The sequence below is a fragment of the Leucoraja erinacea genome, chromosome 5 (assembly GCF_028641065.1).
Source record: "Leucoraja erinacea ecotype New England chromosome 5, Leri_hhj_1, whole genome shotgun sequence".
NCBI lineage: Eukaryota > Metazoa > Chordata > Chondrichthyes > Rajiformes > Rajidae > Leucoraja > Leucoraja erinaceus.
In genome coordinates, this window is record NC_073381.1 from 36,593,691 (window position 1) to 36,604,013 (window position 10,323).

Genomic DNA, 10,323 nt, shown 5'->3' on the forward strand with positions numbered 1-10,323 from the left:
TAGTGACCAGAACGGCACACAACATTCTGAAGTGTACAACTGTTTGCTTTGCACAACTGCAACATGATGTCCCAACTTTTATACTCATTGCCTTGGGCCATGAAGACAAGCATACATCAATATTTCTGAAGTCCTTGCCATTTACTTTATATGTTTTACCAGAATTTGACATCCCAAACTATATTACCTCTGAGGTTACACAAAAAAGCTGGAGAAACTCAGCGGGTGCAGCAGCATCTATGGAGCGAAGGAAATAGGCAACGTTTCGGGCCAAAACCCTTCTTCAGACAGCACATATACTAAAATTGGAATGATACAGAGAAGATTAGCATGGCCCCTGCGCAAGGATGACATGCAAATTCGTGAAGCGTTCCATATTTTCCTCCAACTATATTACCTCTGACTTGTCTGGATCAAAATCTATCTGCCACCACTCCATTCAAATTTTCATCTGATCTATATCCCGCTGTACCGTTAGACATGCTTCATCGCTGTCTACGTCTATCAATTTTCATCTTGACTGCAAACTCACTAATCTTATCCCCAACATTATCATCCTAGCATTAATATATAGAATGACAAAGGTCCCAGCACTGATCCCTACATCACTGGTTACAGACTTCTCATCAGCAAAACAGCCATCCACCACTATCCTCTACTTCTTATCACAAAGCCAATTTTGGATCCATTTTGCCAACACACCTCCAATGATTTGTGCCTCACCGTTCTGGACCAGCCTACCATGAGACTTTGTCAAAAGCCTAGCTAAAGTCCATGTAAATCTACAATCTACAGCTTTGCATGCATCAATGTTTTAGTTTCCTCCTCAAAAACCAGTAATGTTGGTCAATAAAAAAAAGAATATCTGAATGTATAACAACTTTTACTTTATAATTTCTAAGAATTTATATGATGAATAGTGTCACTCGAAGAAGTAACCATTTACTTTAAGCTGAATTCTGAGTTGTGCATAACAATCACAATGTGATCCAATTTCTAAATGCTTTGCTCTTTAAAGGTAAATTGGCAATATGGTTCAATTTGCTGTCTAAATAACAGATGCAAGATATTGCATATGCTGGAATCTTTAGTTATAAATAAAGTGCTGGAGGTACTCAGTGGGTCAGGCAGCATCTGTCGAGGGAATTAACAGACGACGTTTCGGTTTGGGATCCCCATTTATGCCGGCTGCATTTTATTTGTCACTGCCAAGTAAATAGAAACATAGAAAATTAGGTGCTGGAGTAGGCCATTCAGCCATTCGACCCAGCACCACCATTCAATATGATCATGGCTGATCATCTAAAATCAGTAGCATGTTCCTGCTTTTTCCCCATATCCCTTGATTCCTTTAGCCCTAAGAGCTAAATCAAACTCTCTCTTGAAAACATCCATTGAATTGGCCTCCACTGCCTTCTGTGGCAGAGAATTCCACAGATTCACAACTTTATGGGCGAAAAAGTTTTTCTGCATCTCAGTCCTAAATGGCCAACCCCTCACTCTTACTCTGTGACCCTTGGTTCTGGACTCCCCCAACATCTGGAACATTTTTCCTGCATCTCGCCAGTCCAATCCTTTAAGAAATGTATATGTTTTTATAAGATCCCCTCTCATTCATCTAAATTCCAGTGAATACATGCCCAGTTGACCCATTCTTTCATTATATGTTACCGTATTATATAATCTGGTAAGTCTTGTTACTAGGCATAAAGGTTGCCTATTGAGCAATTATATAAGCCTACTATATTTACTTATATTAACGGCCTCAGTAGAAAGAAAAAATTACACAAGATGTGAGCCTAAACATGAGAACATAGTCACTCAGGCAGGAGGTAAAGGGAGAGAGGGTGGACTTGGGGTGTGAGGTTTGATAGGTGTGGCTGCTTTGGCAATGAGGGATAGGGTGGAGGAGGCATTGTAGTCATTTTCAGATTGGTTTAATTGACCAAAAATGGCCTCAAAATTTAAGAACGGGTTGGGAGAGTGATAAGAAAGTAGCAAACATTCATTAAGATACAGTTGAGTAATTAGTAGTTGTCCTTGAAGCCTGAGATGTTAATTAATACTTCCAAGTGGATTGCAAGACAGAGACACCCAAGGCAAGAGACAGGGAAGAAGAGACTAAGTGAAATGTTAACATTTAACTATTCTAAATGTAACATAGGAGAGAGAGACTATTTATTGCTCATGGGGAGGATATCGTAAAAATATCTCACAGGCCAAAGGATGGGAAGTAGCAGTGGCACCTGCCTCATTCACGGAGCTGTGAATCACATTATAACTGCAATGATGCAGTTACTGTCCCTTACCTGTTTGGACATTAGTATGTTGATTACCCTCTATGGGTTGTACTAGTCAACCATTGCAATGCATTGCAGCTCAGAGGGTTGGTAGAACTAATACTAATATGTGTGAATCATTTTACTTAGATACAGAGACAGTAAATTTCCTTTTTCCACTTCAACCTCAGTTGCTCATTGCCTGTGAGCTATTTTTCAGATACTCACTGAACATGATCATTCATTAAAATTAATTTGAACTTGTTTGCTCACTCAGAGAGTGGTAGGCATATTGAACAAGCTGCCAGAGGAGGTAATCAGGGCAGATAGTTTAACAGCATTTAAAAAACACAGGGACAGGTACATGGATAGGAAAGGTTGAGAGGATATGGGACAAACGCCACCCATTTCTTTTATCCCGGGATGCTGCCAGTCCCGCTGAGTTACTCCAGCATTTTGTGTTTTATCTTCGGTGTAAACCAGCATCTGCAGTTCCTTCCTTCACAAAAAATGGGATGAGTTCAGATAGGGCATAGACGAGTTGATCCGAAGGGCCTGTTTCCACGCTGTGTCTCTATGACTCTACTTCTGCATAGCATAAATTAGAAGCCTCAAACATATTATTTTTAGAAATTAGATTAAATTATGAGAGTGAGTGAAGCAGAAAAGTAAATTGAATGGATTAAATGGAGGGTTGTACAAGATCCTGAGGTACATTCTGTCCAGATTTACATAACTCCATTTAGTCAAACTCATAATGGCGAAAACGTATGCATACCATCCATGAGAGTCGGAAGGTCAGAAGATGGTTTCCAGATATCTCAGATCTGGCCATCTCAGAGAAGCAGGTACTGGACTTCACTCTATTTTGGGAGTTTGCACCCCTACAGATCCTCCTTAGGTTACGAATGCCCAATTTATGAATGAGTACTTGGAACTCCAGCAGGATACATGGGGATGTATTTGCAGACTGCTGCAGTGCCGCAAGTATCTTCTGCCAGGTGGCAATGGTGCTTTTGCACTTACATTCTTCCTTCCCCCAGCTGCATTAATTGAAGACAGAGTTGGGTGAGGACAGTAGGGAGCTCTGAGCAGACTCACTCACTCACTCACTCACTCACTCACTCGCTCGCTCGCTCGCTCACTCACTCACTCACTCACTCACTCACTCACTCAATCAGTGAGCCTCGCTGGTGGCTGCTCTCTCTGCGCCTGCTAAATCTCTGTTACAGCTGTTTCTGTGATCCTCATGTTTTTGTTAATTTCCGATTTACAAACAGTTTGGGTTACAAGCAGTTCCCCTTTGTAATCTGGGGACTGCCTGCATTGTGGGAAACTGAATCATGACAGCAGATATAAAGCACTGTAAGAGCATGAAGTAGCTAAAGGCAAAACCTTCCTCACCTTTTGCTGCCATCTCAGTTTCAAGGGGATGTGTTCATCCATCTCTCTCTTGTTTTTCTTGCAGCTGGATTGCAGCAATGTGAACTGAAGAAGATGAAGAAGAAGGTGATGATGAGTCAGTGGTAAGAAGTTTTTTTCTTGTGATAATGAATGCCATGTGCACAAAAATCTCATCAATTGAAGAATTGGTGATTCTCTGGGGAGGAAATTGTTTCACCTCCTCCTGACTAAACTATATTAACCTCCATGACATTTACTTTCTTACTCCTATGCACCAATGGAGAAGGTATTAGATAATGTAGTGGCAGCAAATTATTCATAGACAGGGAGATAGAGGAGTAGAGAGTGGGTGAGGATATACCTTCTTCCTAGAAAGTCTGAGTAGACAGTTTGTGGCACAATGGTGCAGAAGGTAGTGCTGCTGCTTCACAGTTTAAATGACCCAGGCAGGTCTGAACTGATCCATGATATTTACTGTGTGGAGTTTGCACATTTGCCCTGTGACCATATGGGTTTCCACTAGGTGCTCCTGATACCTCCCACATCACAAAGACCTGTGGATTGGTAGGTTAATTGTCACATGTAAGTTGCTCCAAGGTGTCTGGTATAATTTGGGGGATTTGATGGGAATGTGAAGAAAATTAATTGGTAAAAGTACAAATTGAGTGCATGATGGTTGTCACAAATTTGATGGGCCAAATGGCCCATTTCCATGCTGCATGATTTTATAATTGTAAGGGAGCAAGAAAATAATGTTAGTGTTGTGCATCCCGAAATTCATGGGAACTTGCCAATAATTTCAATAACTGCACACAGGAATAGACAAAGGACTATTTATATCAGGGCAAAACCATAACAGGTGGATTTCTATATAGCCCATTTGATTCGTTGTGATTCAACCAAGTTTGATCCAAAATTAAAAAAAAATCAGACCAATTTCTCAGTGAGAATAGTCTATAATTGTGGTGTTGAAATCAGCTTTTAGTTTAGAGATGCAGCGCGGAAATAGGCCCTTCAGCGGAAACAGGCACATTAACCCTGTCTTACATACACGTGGGACAATTTTACATTCATACTAAGTCAATTAACCTACAAATTTGTACGTCTTTGGAGTGTGGAGAGGAAACCGAAGATCTCGGAGAAAACCCACGTAGGTCACGGGGAGAACGTACAAACTCCATACAGACATCACCCATTGTCAGGATCGAACCCAGGTCTCTGGAGCTGTAAGGCACTTTACCACTGTGCAACCATGTCGCCCTCACTCACATAATCCTTGATTGTGATCTAATCAGTATACTTAAAGTAATGAAGGTTCAGTAAGGTAGCTGAGGGTAAATTAATTCTTGCTGGTGGAGGATTCATGAATAAGGAGGCAGAACATAAAGTTAGAACCAGGCAATCTAGGAGTAAAACCTTCACGCACGTCATCATTGTCTTACAGGCAAGTTTCAGTAAAGCCTGGAAAACATATAAGCTTGATGTTTAAATTGAAATATTCTGTCAATATTGCTCTAATTTCAGAGATTAGGAAAATGACTGCATTTCACAACCTAGATTGTTGCACACACCAAGATTCATACTGAAGTTTGTGGCATTGAACTAGATTCCATATGCATTTATGAATTTTAGCACACCAATCATCCCCCACCAACTACTGTAAATTCAAACTCAAACCCAATTTCACATTAAACTTCTGCCCAAGGAGTCAACTGAAGGTTATCATGATACAATGGAGCTGTTTACTGTTTCCCAAGTCTATTTTTCAATTGATGAACATGTAACTGCATCAAGTCCCACTGATGCAGATGACAATTTTGTAAAATTAATTTAAATGACAGCATTGACATAAATTACATAAACAATGACATAAATGACAAAATGATAGGTATAATATCAACAGAAAACCCATTTAGGTTTTCCCCTGCTCCTCTGCTGAAGTTATAGTCACTAAACTAGGGAGTCCTGAGCAAAGGTATAAGTGTATGTTATTTTATATTTATTATTTTCAAATACCAAATAACTTTATTTCAGGAAACATGTGTTTGGCAAGAGCCCTGTACATTGCAGGGTCCTGAACTATTTATACATGGAAGTACCATAAAGTTGGGTTTGCATCATTTAAAAAATACATGTTCATTTTTGTCACAGTCTTAAACTTTTTCAAGCATGATTTGTAAAATACATATTTTTCTCATATTAAACAATGATACGATTTATCTGACTAGGTTTATGTTCAGCATAAACTCAGCACTGTGCACGAGAATGATTGTTTTACCACAGTGAGGATATGATTGTGGTGATGTGGCTGGGAGGAGGGTGGGAATAAGAAGCTCAGTGAGAATATATTATAATTTACAAATGAATTCTGTTTGTGGAACAATGTGCATATGTATGCATATATATGTGTGTGTTATATATACACACACTGAACTTCAGTAGTCATGAAATGCTTTGATAGACTAGTCAAGAAACACATCTGCGCCTTCCTCCCTCGCAACATGGACCCGCTACAATTCGCATACCGTCCGAACAGATCCACGGACGATGCGGTCTCCCAGGTTGTGCACATCGCTCTCTCTCACCTTGACAGCCAGAAGGGGGGTTATGTGAGGATGCTGCTCATAGACTTCAGTTCAGCCTTCAACACGATAGTCCCAACCAGACTTGCTGAGAAGCTGCTGGAATTGGGGCTCAACACCCCCCTGTGTGCCTGGTTCCTAGACTTTCTCACCACCAGGTCCCAGGTAGTCAAGATGGGAGGAAATACATCGGAGTCCCTCACCATGAGAACAGGATCCCCCAGGGTTGTGTTCTCATCCCCTACTGTACTCCCTGTACACACATGACTGTGTGGCTAGATTCAGCTACAACTCAATAATCAAGTTTGCTGATGACACTGTGGTGGTGGGCCTGATCTCCGATAACGATTAGAAGGTCTACTGATCTGGCACTCTGATCTGGCCTGATCTGGCACTCTGGTGTCAGGACAACAGCCTCCTCTTGAATGTCAAAAAAATCTAAGGAGCTGATCGTGGACTTTAGTAGGGCACAACATCCGAGGATGTACACACCATTGAAGATAAATGGGGCTACTGTGGACAGGGTGAGCTGCTTTAAATACCTGGGAGTCCACATCTCAGATAATCTGACATGGACATCACATGCTGCCACACTGGTGAGTAAGGCAAGGCAGCGCCTTTACCACCTCAGGCAATTGAGGAAATTCAGAGTGTCTCTGAGGATCCTCCAGTGCTTCTACTCAGCGGTTGTGGAAAGCATCGTGTCTGGAAACATCACAATTTGGTTTGAGAACTGCTCTGCCCAGGACAAGAAGGCTCTGCAGAGAGTAGTACGTTCGGCTGAATGCACTATGGGAACTACACTCGCCCCCCCAGCAGGAACTATACATCAGGAGGTGCAACTCCAGAGTCAACAAGATCATGGGGGACCTCTTCCACCCTAGCAACACTGTTCCAGCTGCTACAGCTGCTGGTCAGGCAAATGCCTCCATTGCCATGTTGTGAAAACGGAGAGGATGAGAAGGAGTTTCTTCCCAGAGGCCATTAGGACTGTAAACTATTATCTCATCAGGGACTAACTTTACTGTACCAATTTATTGTTGTGTGGTGTATTTTTAAAATTGCTGTTTTTTCTTTTTTTTCCTCCCACAAATATGTAATATGTGAATATGTGATTCTGTTCCATTCTGTTTTGGGTTTTTTTTTCCCAATCAGCAAGCATTGCCATTTTTCATTTCACTGCACATCTCGTATGTGTATGTGACGAATAAACTTGACGACTTGACTTGATGTGACTTTTTTCCATTTATGATAATGTTTACAGTGTACTATGTTTTACATATTCTGTTGTGCTGATGCAAGTCAGTATTTAATTGTTCTATCTGGGACATGACAATAAAACACTCTTGACTTTTTAAACCCACTAATGCCTACAATCTGCTCAGTTCTAGCTAAAGCCACTGTGCACATTTAACAACTGAAAAAAAAATAGATACTGTTGCATCTCATTTTGGCTGACAACCATGCAGTACTGCTTGGGAAAGGTTAAGTAACTGGGTAGGCTGGGTTCGGTAATATTGTAGGTTTGTCTTTCAGTAGCTGTATTAAACCAAGGATCTGTCGAATCTCCAAAGGGGATTTATAACAAGAGGAATCGAATAGAGGTGCAAAGAGGTCCTTCTGCAGTTGTACAGAGTCCTAATGAGACCACACCTGGAGTATTGTGTGCAGTTTTGGTCCCCTAATTTGCAGAAGGACATTCTTGCTATTGAGGGAGTGCAGCGTAGGTTTACAAGGTTAATTCCCAGGATAGCGGGACTGTCATATGCTGAGAGAATGGAACAGCTGGGCTTGTACACTGTGGAGTTTAGAAGGATGAGAGGGAATCTCACTGAAACATATAAGATTGTTAAGGGTTTGAACATGCTAGAGGCAGGAAACATGTTCCCGATGTTGGGGGAGTCCAGAAACAGGGGCCACAGTATAAGAATAAGGGGTAAGCCATTTAAAATGGAGATGAGGAAACACTTTTTCTCACAGAGGGTGGTAAGTCTGTGGAATTCTCTGCCTCAGAGGGCGGTGGAGGCAGGTTCTCTGGATGCTTTAAAGAGAGAGCTAGATAGGGCTCTTAAAAATAATGGAGTTAGGGGATATGGGGAGAAGGCAGGAACGGGGTACTGATTGGGGATGATCAGCCGTGGTCACATTGAATGGCGGTGCTGGCTCGAAGGGCCGAATGGCCTACTCCTGCACCCATTGTCTATTGTCTTTTGACATAAAATGTTCCCTGGCAATAATGTAAATAAGACCAGGAATGTATGTCTGATGTCCTGGACAATATTCCTCAGCTGCCATCTTCTATTTGTGCATTGATGTTTCTGGGAGCTTCCAATGTTCGAGTTGCCACAAACGTAAAGATAATTTATTGGCTGTAAAATACTTTGGGATATTTTGATAGGAATGTGAAGATGTTAAAAAAATGCAAGTCTATTAATTTCTAGCTACTACACATCCAACGTTTCCTTTGTTATGTAAACAATTTCCAACTTTAACAGAACATAGAGTAGAGACTTTTATGAGCATTAATGTGAGTTGCCATTAATGTATCTTCCAGTACAAAGTAAACCTTTGTGTTATTCAGGTATGAGCAAAAAAATAAACTGTTAGGAAAACGCAACGGATCAGGCAGCATCTTTGGAGGGCATGCGATAGATAATGATTCGGGTTGGGACCTTTCTGAAGATGATTTGAAACATCTTATGTCCATTTCCCTCCACAGATGCTGCTTAACTCATTGAGTTCATCTAGTAGTACGTTTGTTACTCAAGATTCCAGCATCTGTGTGATCCCTGTTATTACGGGTTATTACGAAGCTGAAACTGTAGATACTCCATTAGATTATGATATGAATTCCATCTCACTAAATAGAGATATCTTTCACATCGATACATTGTGTGTCTACTTATAGTGGCCAGATTAATTACACAAAATGGTTGTCAGATACTTGATCCAAAAAGGCACTTTCATTATATAAGTGTGTTCAAGTGACTGAAAAGTTTGCTTCAGAACTGAAGGGCAACCCTTTAGTGTGTTAAAGAAAGGCTCAGCAGCCATACAATAGAATGACATGTTTGCATTTGCTGTTCAGGCCAAATTTCTAAAGCTTTTCAGAAAACACAACCCAAGGGCGATGTGCACTTTCAAGTGGAATGCTTTGAAGTTAAGCGATGTGTATTCTTCCTCCAGTATGTGGCAAAAGCCCAATGCAAGTTCTTTTCAACATTTTGACATCTGTTTACAGTTTATTAAACCCTCAACTGCTGCCCTGTGAAGGGGTATTCCTGGAGCTTTATCCTCCCTTCTTGTTCACCACTTCATGCTCTGTTCAGTCCCACAAAGGGTTTTTGACCACCAGCAAAATAACCCTCACAAATGCTGAGCAATTTTCTCTTTCAAATGTTGACAGACTAAGCGGAGGTTGGGCAATCGTTTCGCCGAACACCTCCGCTCAGTCCGCAATAACCTACCTGAACTCCCGGTGGCTCAGCACTTCAACTCCCCCTCCCATTCTCAATCCGACCTCTCTGTCCTGGGTCTCCTCCATTGCCAGAGTGAGCAACACCGGAAATTGGAGGAACAGCACCTCATATTCCGCCTGGGCAGCTTGCATCCTGATGGTATGAACGTTGAGTTCTCCCAATTTTGCTAGCACTTGCTGTCTCCTCCCCTTCCTTAACCCTCGAGCTGTCTCCTCCCATCCCCCCGCCCTCGGGTTCCTCCACCTCCCTTTTTCCTTCCTTCTCCCCCCCATCCCCCATCAGTCTGACGAAGGGTTTCGGCCCGAAACGTCGCCTATTTTCTTCACTCCATAGATGCTGCTGCACCCGCTGAGTTTCTCCAGCAATTTTGTGTACCTTCTGCCTTCAACTTCAGTCTTTATTACAGGTTCATGGTAATTTGTTTCTGATGTCTGAAAAATGTTTTTTTTTCTTCAGTAATACACGCATACAAAGCGCATTCACATTGTCCCATGGTTGCAGTTTATCAACAGAAAGCTGGAGATTTCAATTTGGGGTTTTTTTAATATATAACATAGAACAGTATAACACAAGAACAGG

General features: G+C 41.5%; 1 non-coding gene across 1 annotated transcript; it reads left to right on the plus strand.

Moving 5' to 3' along the window:
• Window positions 1–278: 278 nt before the first annotated feature.
• On the plus strand, window positions 279–382 carry LOC129697762 (U6 spliceosomal RNA). Its single transcript, XR_008723571.1, has one exon. It is a non-coding gene; the product is annotated as a U6 spliceosomal RNA (small nuclear RNA).
• The last annotated feature ends 9,941 nt before the right edge of the window (window positions 383–10,323 follow it).